This window comes from Sorex fumeus, unplaced genomic scaffold (genome assembly GCF_029834395.1).
Source record: "Sorex fumeus unplaced genomic scaffold, SorFum_2.1 ptg000072l, whole genome shotgun sequence".
NCBI classification, from domain to species: domain Eukaryota; kingdom Metazoa; phylum Chordata; class Mammalia; order Eulipotyphla; family Soricidae; genus Sorex; species Sorex fumeus.
In genome coordinates, this window is record NW_026606129.1 from 5,697,377 (window position 1) to 5,714,775 (window position 17,399).

Consider the following 17,399-nt stretch of genomic DNA (forward strand, 5'->3'; position numbering starts at 1 on the left):
GGTGGTGGGAAATGGCCACCAGTGGAGGGATGGGTATTTGATCATTGTATAATTGAAACCCAAGCACAAAAATTTGTAACTCTACAATTGTACCTCATGGTGTCTCACTAATAAAAATTAAAAAAATTAAAAATAGAATTGCAATCTAATAGTATACATACCTGAATTTATTGCAGCACTACTCACAGTTGTCAAGAAATGGAAATGTCCCAAGTGTTCCACAGTATATGAATGGATGCAGAACAGTTACTGTGTATTGTGGTATATACAGACAGAGCAGAAGACTAAGCTATAAATAAGAACAAAATGAAAGCTTGCCTTTTTCTACGACATGGATAGAACTGAAGGAAGATCATGCTAAATAAACTGAGTCAAAGAGGGAAGACAAATATTAGATGATCTCACTCAGAAGGAAACAGAACAGGAATCTACATTGAATATTCCAGTGAAAACAAATTTGTAGACTGACCGCAGGACTGCCATTACCCAAAAGGGTCAGGTGGCAAAGGATCCGATATACTATGCTAAGGAATATTGGTACTTTGCTGATGTGTGTGTTGTAATAACCATAGCATTTAAACTGTGTAAACATTATACTCTTGAAAACCAGTATTATTTCAGTAAAAATGTAAAAGTAGTTAAAGATGGACTACAGTGGACTTCAGTGTTTTGATAACTAACAAAGGCATGTAATGATCAGTCATTTATGAGTATATTCATGCTAACTTGATTTCTTGTTTGTGATTTTACACATCTACTCTTAATGACATAGTAGTTAGTAGTAGCCTGCTCTATGGGTGGTTGGCACGTATTTGAATCTAGTTCTAACAATTACTAGCTCTCTGGTAGTAGGCAATTTCTTAGCTGTAGTAATAAAAGCCAGGGTTTACTGAACCTTAATGCCAGACTCTATCAGATGAGAGGAAATGACATAAACATACAGTATATGCTGTTTGCAGCTCTTACACTGTTGAGACTAAGATGAGGTTGAGATTGACAATAACATGTGTATAGAATCAAGTGGATGGCATAAATAATTTATCAATTAACTTATTTTTGTTGAATCACCATGAGATACACAGTTACAAAGCTGTTCATGATCGTATTTCAGTCATACAATGTGCCATCACCCATTCCTCTACTCCATCAGTAGTACATTTTCTACCACTAATGTCCCCAGTATCCCTCCTGCTCTACCTGTCAGCCTGTCTCTATGGAATGCTCTGTCTGTCTGTCTGTCTGTCTCTCTCCCCCTCTTCCTCTCTCCTTTTGGACATTATGGTTTGCAAATACAGATACTAAGTGGTTATTATTTTCATTCCTTTACCTACTTTCTGAAGGCTTACTTTAATAGACAATGACATTTGTGATGTTTCATGTTTAAAATATAAATTTTAGCATGCATTTCAGAATGTCTGGTACTTTTCTCCTGTGGATGAGGAATATATTATTATGGTTAATGTTTTGGAAGTTGCGTGTCTATAGTGTTCGCTGGTAGAAATAGCTGTGTGGGATAAGCTATTGACACAGCAATGGAAGAAGCTTATTCAGGTATACTGGGAGAACTGATTTGGGATTAAGACAGATGGGATGACTTTGTCTTCCCTTGCCATGGTTTAACTATGCCCAACCACAAGAGGCACCAGAAGACAGGTAATGCTTTTTGGATGAACATATTTGTTATTCCTGACTGTTTTGTTTTAGTTGAAGCATCTCAAAATGTAGTATTACTTTTACTTAGGTAATCTGCACTTGAATATTCATGATGATGTTAGGTTTATCAAACATTCTCACTAAAAGCAGAAAGGAAGTAATTCAAGTCATTTAGAAATTTGAGTTTGGCTATTCTGAACCCTGTGTGACTATCAGTGTTCTTTACAATAAAAATTGGCAGTTTGAATAATGGACTCAATCAAATTGACCAGATGTTTTGCACTAGGTTAAATGCATTCTAATTAACCAATCAGTACAAGCAAAGGATATAATCTTTTGCTAAAGAATTTCTATTAAACATGCAAACAGCAGCACACTTCTGGCCAGTTTCTTTAGATTTCTCCTTCCTAAGTTCATGAAAGGAAACTAAATGCCAATTGCCTTATATATAGTCTCTGCATCACCTAAAATGTTATCTGAATTAAATCTTCACATTTCGATGGAAAAAATTAAGTTTTGAATGATGCCCCATAATATTCAGAAAAATTCTATAATAAAACTGAATAGTGTTTATTGCCTGTCACACTCAAATACGAAAATGTGGGATACTGTATGTTAAACACGTACAGACTATTTGACTTTTTAATATATACTCATGTACATTTGCAAATTCACTCACTACATGGTATCTTAACTCATTTTAAGAGGTCACATATGGTTGTGCTCAGAGCTTACTCCTGGATGTGTGCTCAGGGGTCATTACTTACTACTCTCAGGGGAACCTATGAGCTACCACGAATTCAACCTGAACTGGCCACATGCAAGGCAAATACCCTGCCTGCCGTACTATCTCTCTGGTCTCCACTAACTTGTTTTGTTTCTGTTTTGTGTGTGTGTGTAAGGGGCGGGGGAGAGGGCGTCGGGGGACTTTCTTGACAGAGTCAGTAGGCACTAAGGCTATCGCTGGTGGTGCTCAGGGGGCCGTGCAGTGCTGAGCCCCATGCATGTGCCTAAGCCCTGGTAGCTAGACCCCTGGCCATTATGACGATTTTTTTAAGCCTTACAAGAAAAGCTGCATTTCTCTCAGAGCACTCCTGAGTTTCAAAGGATGGGGCTTATTAACCTTTCGTTACTCATGGCAGACTGTGTTACAGAAATGGAATGACCTGCCCATTGTCAACTGGTTTGATCAATTTGTCTCAGCCTATCTGCCAATATCAGTTGAATCAAGATAACACATAGATGCATTTGGGTGCTATGGATGGAAGAGACCCTGTAATCCAGAGTATTCTTTCATTTCACAGAGTTTTTTCATAGGGAGCATGTTTCCTTAGGTCACTGAATAGCTAATGCCAACCTTGGTTTGATCATGAAGGATTTGATTCCTTACTTCTTTAACAATTCCCTCATAACTTCGCTAGTATAGAACCACTAGTAGAAATTGGATTTTCCTAGTTAAGCAGATGTTTATCAAAGAAAACAATTCTGTTTGGGATGGGCTCTTCATTTAAAAAAAAAAAACTTGATTCTTGTCCGCAAGAAGTTATAAGCAGAGACCCTATATTACCTGAGAGAAAACACTAATCTATTAAATAGAATGGTAAATAACCCTAATATATCATTTATCATTATCTCTATCACTATCACCCCATTGTTCATCGATTTGCTTGAGTGGGCACCAGTAACATATCAATTAGTCTCTGTCACGTGCTAGTGTAGCCCGATGGCATATTGGGGGCTCTTTTAGGGTCAGGGGAATGAGGACCATCATTGTTACTGTTTTTGGCATATCGAGCATGCCACGGGTAGCTTGTCAGACTGCCATGCGGGCAGGGTACTCTCGGTATTACCAGGCTCTCCGAGAGGGATGGAGGCTTTTGGGGCAGCCTCTAATCATTTTTACAGGTGTTCCCAGTCAGGCATATATGCGGGCAGCATACTCTCGGTGGCCTGCCGGGTTCTCTGAGAGCAAGAACTAGACAATAAGAAGTTGTGCAGCCGCAAATGCTGCCACGTGCTTCTGGGAGTATGGAATATATATAATATATAATATTAATTATTTATATATTCCTAATATTTTATTATATATTATTAAGTGCACTTAATTATAAAAGGTATAAAATGCTTTGATATATTAAAGGAGACTCAGTTTTGCAATAATAAAAATATGAGAATTATACAGATAGCAGCTGCAATATTTCACAATATTGGTTTCTGTTTTGGTTTATGTTGTTAATGTTGTTGGTTTCTGACATTGTGAGAGTGGGTATGGGTTAAAGGAATATTTCAGGAATTCTCTTGATTACTGTTATGACTTTTTATAAGTGTTTAAAAACGATAGTAATCCAAATGGGAAAAAGTATCATGTTTGTAGGACGTAAATTAATAGACTTCCTACAGAATTCCAGAATTACGAGATAAATCTGTATAATTGTGAATACCCAGCTTGAAGCCTAGCTTATGAGATTTTATCTCATAAAGAATACAGATAATGAAGCATACTTATGGCTGTGTTAAAAATAAATAAGCTTTGTATGTGCACAGAAAAAGGGGAACATCTTCCCGTGATTGGGAATATGTATGAGTTTTGTTGAACTTCCTCTTCCTACAATGTTCACATTTCCATAATTATAGACTATTAATTTTAAATTATTATTTTTACAACCAATTTTAAGAATTAATAGGCAACAATTAACTAATTGTCCATTGATTCATTTGTTATCTATTAATCAGTTTTAACTCTCATTCCTGAGTAGAAGTCTCTGTAGCAACACTAAATACTCTTGGCCAGCGATGCCCTTCACAGTGTGACCTTATGGTCTCTTCTGGTCGTGAGAGGTCATCCTCGGGATGCCTCACTAACCACTACATAGTGGATTTTCAGTTTTGAGCTGTGATTTCTGCCATACTTTTATTTTTATTTATTTATTTATTTATTTTCGTTTTTGGGTCACATCTAGCGATGCACAGGAGTTACTCCTGGTTCAGGCACTCAGGAATTTCTCCTGGCGGTGCTCAGGGGACGATATGGGGTGCTGGGAATCGAACTTGGGTCTGCCACGTGCAAGGCAAATGCCCTACCCGCTGTGCTATTGCTCCAGCCCCTCTGCCATACTTTTTATTCTTGACTGAGAGTATCTTTTGTTTGGGACTAGCTTTTGGTTCTACAGGATTTAGGCTTCACCTCACACTAATCTCATGCTCTTTTATTTATGCCACAGCCTTGGTGAACAATAAAGAACACGGCACAGGGAAGGTGGACGGTGCTATTTGTAGAGAATTCTGGCAGAATGAATCACTGACTGAATGAATTTAGGGGTAATATAGAAAACTTGTGGTCTGCATCACCTCTCCAAACCCAAATCTGTACCTAGAGATTTGTGTTTTTCTAGTGGACACTTTCACAGCAAAGTAGCCAAGGCTATTGTCCTCGGGTAATTGAATTCTCTTCCTGTGGGAATGAGACTTTCTCCGGCTGCTGTTTTGAAGGAGACACTGACTATTCCAAGTAGACATATGGATGTTATTCCATTTCATATGGGAAGAAACGGAGCGTCTCATAGCTTGGGAAGCAGATAGATATTAGCAGAAAAGACTGGAGGCCATAGTTTCAGAATTATGTCTATGAGAAACAATTATAGTATTGTAAGCCAAAAACTAAATATGTTTAAAAGCAGTACTGTAGCACTGTCCTCCCGTTGTTCATTGATTTGCTCGAGCGACACCAGTAATGTCTCCATTGTGAGATTTGTTGTTACTGTATTTTGGCATATTGAATATGCCACAGAGAGCTTGGCAGGCTCTGCCATTTGGGCGGGATACTCTCGGTAGCTTACCGGGCTCTCCGAAAGTGGCGGAGGAATCGAACCCGGTTTAAAAACGATAAAATAAAATGAATTTATTTTTTAAAAAGACAGGAGTCTAATCTGTGAGTCAAGTCAGGTCTATAGAATATACTTAGTGGTATCAGAGAAGATTTTCCTAACTCATTTCACTACAAGGATAATACACCAGGCACCCAATTTTCTACATCAGCTCCCATAATAAAATCTTTCAGAACTGATAGTTTATTCTTTACTAAAGAGAATATAAATTAAAAATACACAGTCTTGTGACTATTTTTATTAGCATTTGGAGTCAGAAGAGAGAACATCCTTCTGAGAAAGCCTCCTGATTCGTCTCTTTCACCCAGTTATGTTTGTTTACTTTTGCATTCTTTAAGGAATGAAAGTGGATATTTTCTTCAGTAAATGTGTTTTGATACATATTTCGAGTCAGAAACGATTCCAAATGATGGGGATTCTGCAATGAAAAAGCTATATTCCTATTTTATGGAGTTTAAATTTTAATGGGGAGAGGGAAACTTATGTACGATAAAATTTCTGTATATCAAATAGCATTAAGACCCAAAGAAAAGTCTAAAATCAGAGGGTGGAGGTATAAATTCCCATCAGAGGATGAGGAGAAAAAAGTAAATAGATGGTCCTGGGGTCAAAACATTTCTTGACATTCAAACCTAGAGCTGAACAGCTGGAACTATGGAGCAAGGGGATGGGATAACTGCAGATGAGTAACATGCACGGGGGATCTTGGTTATAGGAGGCTTGTGGATACTAAACACTTTGCTTCTGAAATAATAAGATTCCAGAGAAAAGTGCTGAAACTGAGGCAAAGACTTTGGGACAATAAAATAGAAAGAAACTGTTACTTTCTGAGATGGAGAATACTATTAGGAAGATCTCTATCTTGTTTAAAGATGGGTGGCAGGAATACATTTTTTTGAGAATACATTTTTGAGAGTGCATTTTAGTTTGAGAATACGGTTTTCTGTTGTTTTTTATTTTGTGAGTCCACTAGATGGTTGTAAGAGCCTGGACCTCAAAGGAGATCTGGGAGTCAGAGGCTAGATGTTACCATTGGGCACAAGAGTGAATGATATGACCAAGAGAGAGTATAGCATTTGATGGAGTAAGTCCAAGACACACCGAAGATTGGTGATTGATTGGTTGGGAAGTAATATAGAAGCCAACCAATCTTGACTAACAAAAACATTAACACGGAAGGCATAGCTTGTAATAACATCTTAGTAATCCCCCAGACCAGGATTTAAATATTTCTGTGGTGAGATACAACAGTTTACACTAATTTTCTTCTAAGAAGATATTTTTGATTATTCCTTTAAATGTATTGTTACAAGCAATATCAAAGACATTATTGTGGGCCTGCTATGGTGGCAGGATTGAGGGGTAGTTGGGAAAATTAGAGACAATAGTGGAGGGAAGGTGATAGTGGTGGTGGGGTTGAGGTTGTCATGAACAACTTTGTAAACCACAGTGTTTAAATAAAGTGTAGGGGGAAATATTTACATATGTAGGCCTTACCTTCACTTGATCACTTGACATCCCGTTACTTATCGGTTTGCTCGAGCAGGTTCCAGTAACGTCTCCATTTGTCCCTGCCGCGTGCTACTGTGGCCCACTGGTGTCTGCTCATTATCAGAACACAAAGAGCCTCAAACCAATCATTCAGGGTCTTGACGAAGAAGTCTGACCATCTCGTAGGTGGGTGGCCACACGACCTTTTGACGTGTCGTGAAATCCAGTCAGTAATGACTCTAGTCCAGTAGTCGTCTCCAAATCTCATTATGTGTCCAGCCCATCTGATTTTTTGACTCCTTGGCAAATGAGACAGCATCTCTGATTCTTGATCGTCGAAGCAGGTCAGAAATATGGATTTTGTTTTCTCATTTGAGGGAAGCTATCCAAGCATAGCTCTTTGGATTCCTCTTTGGATGACCCGAATAGCATTCTCATCCTGTTTTCATAGAGCCAGGTGTCTGAGGTGTATGTTAATGCAGGAAGAACAGTGGAATCAAAGAGATGTGCCCAGAGCCGGAGGTTTTTCATCCTTTTAGATATTTCTTCGACGCTCTTGAAGGCTCTCTTCCTTCTGTGCAACTCAGGTGCCAGGTCATTTGTCATGCTGACTTCTCAACCTACGTACACTTACATCAGGGATGTTTGTTCTGTTGAGAGCGAATGAAACGTCAGAAACGAGACCATTTCTCATAAACATTGTCTTCATGAGATTCAGATGTAGTCCGATCTTTCCACACTCACGGTTGAAGTCAGCCAGCATTTGTGCTGCTTGGCTAATGTTCAGTGTTATTAGAATGACGTCATCAGCAAAGCGGAGGTGGTGCAGTCTATCTTCACTCCCATGTATCTTCACTCTGACCATCTATCTTCACTCCCATTCCTTCCCATTCCACTCATCGCATGACGTTCTCAAGTGTGGCGCTGAAGAGTTTTAGTGAAGTGATACCACGCTGCCAAACCCCTCTCTTAACATGGATTATCACTTCCTTGTAAAATTGTGAGATCCTGGTAAAGGTAAAGGTAAAGGCCCTCCCGTTGATCGTCGATTTGCTCGAGCGGGCCCAGTAACGTCTCCATTGGAGACTTTGTTGTTACTGTGTCTGGCATATCGAATACTCTCGGTAGCTTGCCGGGCTCTCCGAGAGGGGCGGAGGAATCGAACTCAGGTCGGCCATGTTGGCCGCTTGTAAGGCGAACGCCCTACCGCTGTACTATCACTCCAGCCCTGGTAATGAATGAGATCCGGGTAATGAGATCCTGGTAATGAATCCATAATACAGTTCATGGAGGATCCTGATGTATTGAGTTTGAAGGCCCTGTTTAGCTAAGGCTTCAATGTTCGCTTCAGTCTCAACAGAATCAAATGATTTCTTTAAATCAATAAATGTTAGACAGAGTGGCATCTTGAACTCCTGAGAAACCTTGATGAGTTTGGTTATCATGTGGATATGGTCGATCGTGCTGAATCCTTTTCAGAACCCGGCTTGCTTGCATGGTTGTCCTTCCTCTAGTATTCTGCCAATTCTATTCAAGATGACTCAAGTGAATAGCTTGTAGAAGATAACAGACAACAAACAGATCGGGCGATAGTTGCCAATGTTGTGAATGTTTCCCATCTTGTACAGTAGTACAACCTGCTGTTTTTTCATTGGGATGGAATCTTTGCATTCAGACAGGTAACATGTGAAGGAGAAGCTGATAAAATATCAATGCCAAACTAGGCTGCCAAAACGAAGAAGGACAAAAATGACTGTACTTTCAATACATGTACACTGGCATTGGATGCATCCATCAAGGACCTGATGGTACAAGTGCAAAAGATCAAGAACGACATCATTGGTCTGACTGAGACAAGAGGCATCAATCACATCACGCCATTTTTGACTCTGGAGAAGAACTGTTCCTCAGAACATGAGACAAAAGATGTGTTGGTGGTGCTGGTGACCTTGTCAACACGAACTTGGCCACAAGCATTGATTTATTCGAATGCCTAACAACCTGAATCGGACGATAATACTTGAATAGATGTGACTCACTGCCAGTAATTTCTATCTTCATTGTCTACGCACCAACATCCAATTTTGATGAAGGAAAAATTGAGAAGTTCTACATGGAGCTGGAGAAGTTCTATAAAGAAGAACACACATTCTACAAGATCATTGTCGGTGATTTTAATGCCAATATAGGACCAAGAAGATCAGCCGAAGAATTCCATTTTGGGATAAATGGCTTAGAATAGAATGAACAGGGTGAGAGGCTCTCTGAGTTCATCATGTCAACCAAGAGCATCCATGGTAACTCACAGTTCCAGAAGGCTGAATCTAAATGTAGGACATGGGAGTCTCCTGGTGGACGGTTCCACAATGAAATTGACCCCATCAGTGGTTTTGCCTGACGGATGTCTCTGTTGTCTCGAAATACCAACTTGAATTGGACCAGATGCCCACTAACTAGGATAAAGCTCTCTGTTTGCTCAGCTCTTCCAATGAAATGGTCAGTGGAGTGGACAGTTCTGCATGGTATTTTTGAGTCTTTTCCTTGCACCATCTGCTCCAGACTTTGGAGGACATTTCAACCATGAAGAAAAAAATATTTCAATTTTCACAAGGCTCTCACCTAAAATATTTTCCCTACCGGACACTCTCTTTGCTTGCCTCTTTTTGGCCTGAGCTTTACTACACCTGTAGCTTTGTGGTATTCTCTTTCTCTTTATCTATCTTTCTCTTCTTTCTTCCTTCCTTCCTTTCTTTCTTTCTTTCTTTCTTTCTTTCTTTTTTTCTTTCTTTCTTTCTTTCTTTTTTCTTTCCTTCTGCCCCAGTTGAAAGTCAGCATTGCTCTGCCATGACAATAAAACTCTAAAAGTCACATTTGTTAAGAATAAGGATTGTGCTGAATGGGTACTGTGTCTTTGTCTTCAAAGGTTTTGTAGAGTTTGTCCTATTTCACTTTGAAAACATAAAAGAGTGTCATTCTTAGCCCTTCAGGTTGCTCAAAGGTGAGAATACTTTTTATAACAATGTACTTGGATGATAATGCTTATTGGCACAAAATGTTTCCCCAGGTGACAGAATGAGCTCACATCCTAATAATAGCCTCTTGTGTACTTAGCGCTAGTGGACACCGATTTGTCTTCAGATCCAGGATGCTTTTGAGCATGGTGAAAGTGGGGTTCTGAATAATTAATCTGGGGGATGGGCACTGTTCAGTGCTGGTGAACATAGACACCCACCCAACTGGAAAAACATGCAGCATATGTTAGGTTACTTCAAGGTGAGAGGTGAAGGAGGACAGAGGCTGATTATTCTTTTGTGTTCCTGAGGCTAAAGACCGATCCATTTGTGACCATTTTACAAGACATGAGAAGGAGAGACTGGGTAGTAGAAGCAGTCAATTTTTAATAGTTGGACTCCACCATGGTATCATTTCCCTTTGAGTAGCTTTCCACTAGCTCCTAGGAAGCTTGCTTAAACGTAGCTGCAAGGAAGGCTCATCTCCAGCTGTGGACTCAGGAGATGCATTGTTGTTTAGCATTATTTATTTATTTATTTATTTGATCAGGCCTTTGCACCTCAGGGAGCCACTTTCTTCCTGGGGAGCCTGTGCTGGGAGAGAGGAGAGTGATCGCAGACTTTTGAGTCAAGGGTTACTTTAGAGTCAAGGGTTCAAGATGTTGGTTTTCTGTTGTCCTTGTCACAATAAACGTTCACTGATGCTGGAGTGCAAAACTGCCATAGGCTACAGAGAAACTTCAGTCACTGCAAGCGTTGGTCATAGTAGTTAATTTAGTAATCCATCACACAACCAGAGCATGTTAACAGCTAAGGCAGAAACACTAAACACGGCCCCTTACTTTTTTGATACATGTGTACTGCATGCATATAGATGCCACTCATACGTGTATAAAGGGTTATAACAAATAATATCTTCACCCCTAATCTTGCTCAATGAAACCAGCAGAAGAACTCTCTCTTATTAGTAACCCCGGGGTATGATTCCATTTTCCACTGTGAAGATGCTGACATGTGAGGGTACTTTCTTAATCAACTCACCCATGGCCACACAGTCCCTGGAGGGCAAATGAAGTGTAGCCCCCACAGTGCTTTCTTCTAAACTGGAAGTGGAAGTTTATTATAATTGACAGCTTATTATTTGTTGCTTCCTGAATAACGGAAGCAGAATTACATACTCACAGGAGGAAAAGGGGTTTGGCAATAACATGGCTGATCTTGGGCTCATTTTAAATGAGGCCAGTCTCCCTCATGTAATGATGGGAAAAACTAGAACAGAGACATGTTGAAACCTGACTGTAGTGTTTGAGTTAATTAAAGAAACCGGGAAGAACTATATCAGGAAATATTCCCTAATTCATTTGTGTCTTAGCTTTTGCTCTGAAGAAAGCACCAAATGAAAATGATAGAGTGACTTCCAAGACTTTGTATCTCACTGTTGTTCTGTTTTCTTCCCATGGCTTCTCAAATTGGTTTCATCATGCTCAACACTTGCAGCGTTACAAAAGAAAGCAAATGCCATTTACAATGCTTTGCAGTTGGAAACAGCATCCTTATCTCAATACTTTATAAATCAAGTTAAAGCATCGTACCTGTTTTTGAGATTTCTGTCATGAATTTTCCAATGAGAGAAATGAAGCTTAATTTGCACTTTCCCGTGTTTAACACCTGCATACACCTTGTGTTCTGCACAGGCAGAGAAACGCCTACACTCATTAATGAATGACCCTCCTGGTCCTCTGGAAGAAGTGAGGTTATGTTTATTTCTGCTTCTGAATGACTTTTCATTTTCTGTCTGATTTTGTGCTAATTCTTTCCGAGCTGCATTATAAAACGTGCACCATTTAAGTTTCGGACAGCATAAACTAATCAATAACACTGTGCTTTAAGCAGGAAAGTTGTTGCAGGATGCTGCCCTGAGCCCTTCAAGGTGGGGAGCTCTCCAGGAACCAAGAATAGCACCACCTTTTGCTAGGAGAGTGCTGCACTAAATCTTGGGGAAGAGCAAAACTTCTTGTGGGGCATCGAGAAGTCTCATCCCTCAAGTGCAGATCAGGTCTCTGCCACCCAAAACAAGAGGAAGTTGAGAGTAGAAACAGAGTTTCCATCTCAAGATCCATAGGATTTCTACCCAAGTGAAGTATAAGCAGATGGATGTCATAGGAACCTTATGGACAAGAGACTGAAATTAGCCCCCTCCAACTACAATGGAAGGCAAGGTCCTAAATGTGAAAAATTTCTAGCCTTTTTGAAGGAAAGGAAAACTCACCTTTCCCTTCCTAGACAATTCAAAAAGGTAAAAGTAGAAGGAAAAAGGAATTCAAGCTGAGTGACAAAAAAACACATGGTTAGCTAAAAGGTAGCTCAGTGGGAACTATGTGAATGACAGTGTAAAGGAAAAGAGGACTGGAGAGATGGTTTAGGGGTTAAGGGTCATACCTGGCATGCTGCAGACACAAGTTCAATCCCTCAACCATATATGGACCCCTGAGCACACCAGGAGTACTGGGCAAGCAGGGTGTTGCCCCAAATGGAAAAAAATAAAGGAAATGAGGAGGGTAAAAATCTAGTGCCATAGTTTTAATTATTTTATTTTGGATTTTGGCTATTCCCAACTGTGCTCAGAGCTCACTCCTGGTTCTGCATTCAGGGATCACTACAGGTCGAGCTCAGGGGACCACACAGGATACCTATTGAATTCAGGTCGGCCATGTTCAAGGAAAAGTGCCCTACCTGATGTGCTATCTCTTTGGTCAAGTGTCTAGGTTTTTAAAGAAATAGAACCGAGCCTGTAGCACTGTAGCACTGTCCTCCCATTGTTCATTGAGTGCTTGAGCGGGCCCAGTAACATTGTGAAACTTGTTACTGTGTTTGGCACATCAAATACGTCATGGGAAGTTTGCCAGGCTTTGCCATGCAGGCTAGATACTCTTGGTAGCTTGCTGGGCTCTCCGAGAGGGGCAGAGGATTCAAACTCAGATAGTCCATCTTGGCCGTGTGCAAGGCAAATGCCTTACCCGCTGTGCTATTTCTCCAGCTCAAACCAAGCCTAAGGTTTGTTTTAATGGTAACATTTCAAGTGATTATTATTTGTCTTTCACTGGGAGTTTAAGTGTATTTTCTAAGTTCCCATAGGAACATTTCTATAATATGAAAAATACCTGAAAGTACTTGCAGTAGTCTGGAAGTACTTGCAATAACAGTTAGGCAAGAAAAAGATATTAAGGGCATCCAGATAGGAAAGGAAGAAATCAAGCTCTCAATATTCACAGATGATATGATACTATATCTAGAGAATCCTAAGGCCTCTACCAAGAAACTCCTAGAAACAATAGACTTGAACAGTAAAATCACAGGCTATAAAATCAATACCCAAAAATACATGGCATTCCTATATGCAAATAATGGGACAGAAATAAGAGGCATAAAAAAAGCAATCCCATTCACAATCGTGCCCCAGAAAATCAAGTACCTCGGAATCAACCTAACTAAGGAGGTAAAGGACTACAAAGAAAACTACAAAACACTACTTCACGAAATAAAAGAGGATATGAGGAAATGGAAACATATCCCCTGCTCATGGATAGGAAGAATTAACATTATCAAAATGGCAATATTCCCCAAGGCACTTTACAGATTCAATGCGATTCTTATGAGGATACCCATGAAATTCTTCAAAAAAATGGGTTAAGCTCTCCTAACATTCATTTGGAACAATAAACGCCCATGAATAGCTAAAGCAATTCTTGGGAAAAAGACGATGGGAGGCATCACACTCCCCAACCTCAAACTCTACTACAAAGCAGTAACATTTAAAACAGCATGGTACTGGAACAAAGGCAAAGCCAGAAACCAATGGAACAGGGTGGAATATCCCTAAACACAACCCCAAATGTATGAACATCTAATCTTTGGCAAGGGAGCAAGAAAGGTGAAGTGAAGAAAGGAAAGCCTCTTTAACAAATGGTGCTGGCATAAATGGACAACCACGTGCAAAAAATGGGCTGAGACCTCGACTTAAAACCTTGCACAAAAGTCAGATCAAAATGGATTAAAGACCTCAACATCAGACCGGAATCCATAAGCTACATTGAAGACAAGATCGGCAAAACTCTCTATGATATTGAGGCTAATGGTTTCTTCAAAAATGACTTGCCACTGACCAACCAAGTGGAAACAGAAATAAGCAAATGGGGCTATATTAAACTAAGAAGCTTCTGCACTGCAAAATAAACAGTGACCAAAATACAAAGACAATCTACAGAATGGGAAAGGATATTCACCCAATACCCATTCAATAAGGGGTTGATATCAAGGATATACAAAGCACTTGTTGAACTCCACAAGAAGAAAACATTCAACCCCATCAAAAAATGATGTGACAAAATGAACAGAAACTTTCTCAAAGAAGAAATCTAAATGGCTAAAAGGCACATGAGAAAATGTTCTACATCACTAATCATCAAGGAAATGCAGACCAAAACCACAGTGAGATATCTTCTCACACCACAGAGACTGGCCCACATCAAAAGAACAAAAGCAACCAGTGTTGGCGCGGATGTGGCGAGTAAGGGACCCTCCTTCACTGCTGGTGGGAATGCGGACTGATTCAGCCCTTTTGGAAAACATTATGGACGATTCTCAAAAACTTTGAAATTGAGCTCCCATTTGACCCAAGCAATACCACACCTGAGAATATATCTCAGAGAGGCAAAAAAGTATAGTCGAAATGACATCTGCACTTGTATGTTCATTGCTGCACAGTTCGCAATAGCCAAAATCTGGAAAAAAAAAACCCGAGTGCCCAAGAACAGATGACTGGATAAAGAAACTTCGGTACATCTACACGATGGAATATTATGTGGCAGTTAGAAAGGATGAAGCCATGAAATTTGCAAACAAGTGGTTCGACATGGAACGTATCATGCTAAGTGAAATGAGTCAGAAAGAGAGGGACAGACATAGAAAAACTGCACTCATCTGGAGAATATAAAGTAATAGAATGGGAGATGAACACCCAAGATTTGTTGAGATAAGTACCAGGAGGTCTGCTCCACAGCTTGGCAGCCGGCAGCACATGCTGGGGGGAAATGCAGTTCAGGTAGAGAAGGGAACACCAAGTGGAGGGTGTTTGGAGGACTCACTTGGGATCACTTGGGATGCGAGAAACGCACCTAAAGTAGGCTATAGACCTAACACAGTAGCCATTCAATACCTCTATTTCAAACCACAAAGCCCTAAAGGAAAGAGAGAGCAAAAGCGAATGCCCTGCCATAGAGGTGGAGGGGGAGGGATGGGGGAAGGGCTACTGGGATCATTGTGGTGGAGAATGGGCACTTATAGAGAGATGGGTACTTGAACATTGCATAACTGAAACCCAAATACAAAAATATGTAATTCTACAACTGTACCTCATGGTGTTTCACTAATAAGAAAAGAAAAGAAAAAAATACAACAAAGTTCTATAAAAAATATTTTACAAAAACCAAATATGTCATCAAATGTAACAATCATAATTAAAATAGGAAGTGTAATTACATGAGGTTTTTAGGACCATCATCATTATATACTTTGTAAATTCAAAATTAGAATCACGATCACGACCATCCTGTTATTCGTCGATTGCCTCGAGCAGGCCCCAGTAACGTCTCCTTCATCCTAGCCCTGAGATTTTTTAAAAAGCGCCATTATTCAAGGCTCTTTCAGAGTTAGCAGAATGAGACCCTTCATTGTTACTGGTATTTGGCATATTGGGTACACTACGGGGAGTTTGCCAGACTCTGCCATGTGGGCAGGTTACATTCAGTAGCTTGCCAGTTTGTCCAAAGTAGGAATTAGATGATAAGATGTCACACGGCCGCGAATGTTTTATAGTCTCTGAGTGTTGGCCATTGATGGGATTACACAGCGCCAGGGGGCCAGTTGGTGGGTGTGACCCCCGCCTACTGGAATTTGGAGGATCTGGGTGGAGGATGCTCAGCCCCAATCCGAGTAGGCTTGGAGATCTCAGCCCCGGGACCCGCGTGCCTTTGTTCCCCTGCCGGTACCTTCATGTGTGTGGAGAGTGGTCTCAGCATGGTGGTGACTAGTTCTGGAGATATTGGGCTGCTGGAGCCCTGATCGGGGCGGGGGGGGAAAACCCAAGCCGCTCCCCTCTAAGTGGCCCCAGCGAAGACAGCAAGGCGCCGGGGCAGGAAACTCTGCACTGTTCTCTTTTGGGAGCTGGGTTTTATAAAACCCAAAATTGGAATGTATGTTCTAAAATGTGCACTCACAAACACATTTCCCCCTAAATTTAGGTATCATTTTGAAAGCATTTCAACTGCTATCTAAACAATTCTATTTAGTTCTCTAAAGAATTGTGATAAGTTATATGAGTTGATAGTCTCTGGCCTAAAATATTTGGAACCAAATAATAATTGCATAAGTTCTTCCTTTCTTTCGCTCACTAATTTCAATGAACATAAGTTTTATGACCCAGTAATACTGAAAACGTGTGGCAGGCATTTAAAAATAGTCTGTGAGGATGATATTCCTCAGAATAGGGAAAACTCACGAAAGATTATACAATACCCATTTGAAAGTGTTAGTAAGACACATAATTGGTTTGTTTTGTTTGTTTGTTTTACTCGAGGCCTTACTCAGGGCTTACTTCTGGCTCTGTGCTCAGTGGTCATTCCTGGCAGGTGCAGGGAATCATCTGAGATTCCTGGGATAAAACCCAAGATACATGTGCAAGGCGAGTGCCCTACAAACTGTACTATCTCTCCAGCCCCATAGTAGTAGTTTTTACCTTGATGGTCATTGTTGTATGGTAAAATATATCTCTATATAGATATTTTTAAATGTTGAAAATCCTTTCATTATAATAAAATCTTGCTCACAATTAGGATATTTTCTCTTTATCATGGCTCTTCATGTTTTTTCTTTATTCTGTTCAGTAAACTTTGCAATTTCCATGGAAAGTATTCTGTTTGTAGAGTGGTTTATATAGACTGCTCTGATTGTATAGGCTGTACAGACTTTTTAAAAAAAATTTTATTAGTGAAATACCATAAGGTACAATTGTAGACTTACAAATTTTTGTGCCTGGGTTTCAGTTATACAATGATCAAGTACCCATCCCTCCATCAGTGCCCATTCTCCACCACCACGGGTCCCAGTATCCCTCCCACTCCCCCATTTTCCCCCAGTCCACCCTGCTTCTGAGGCAGGGAATTTCCTTTTTTCTCTCTTTCCTTTTGCGTGTTGTGGTCAAGGTGGGCTACAAATCTCCTATTTTATGTTCTACCCATTTCAATGAATTCTGCCTCTCAAAGCTTTCATAGAGGTTTTGAATCAATTGATAATCAGTTACATT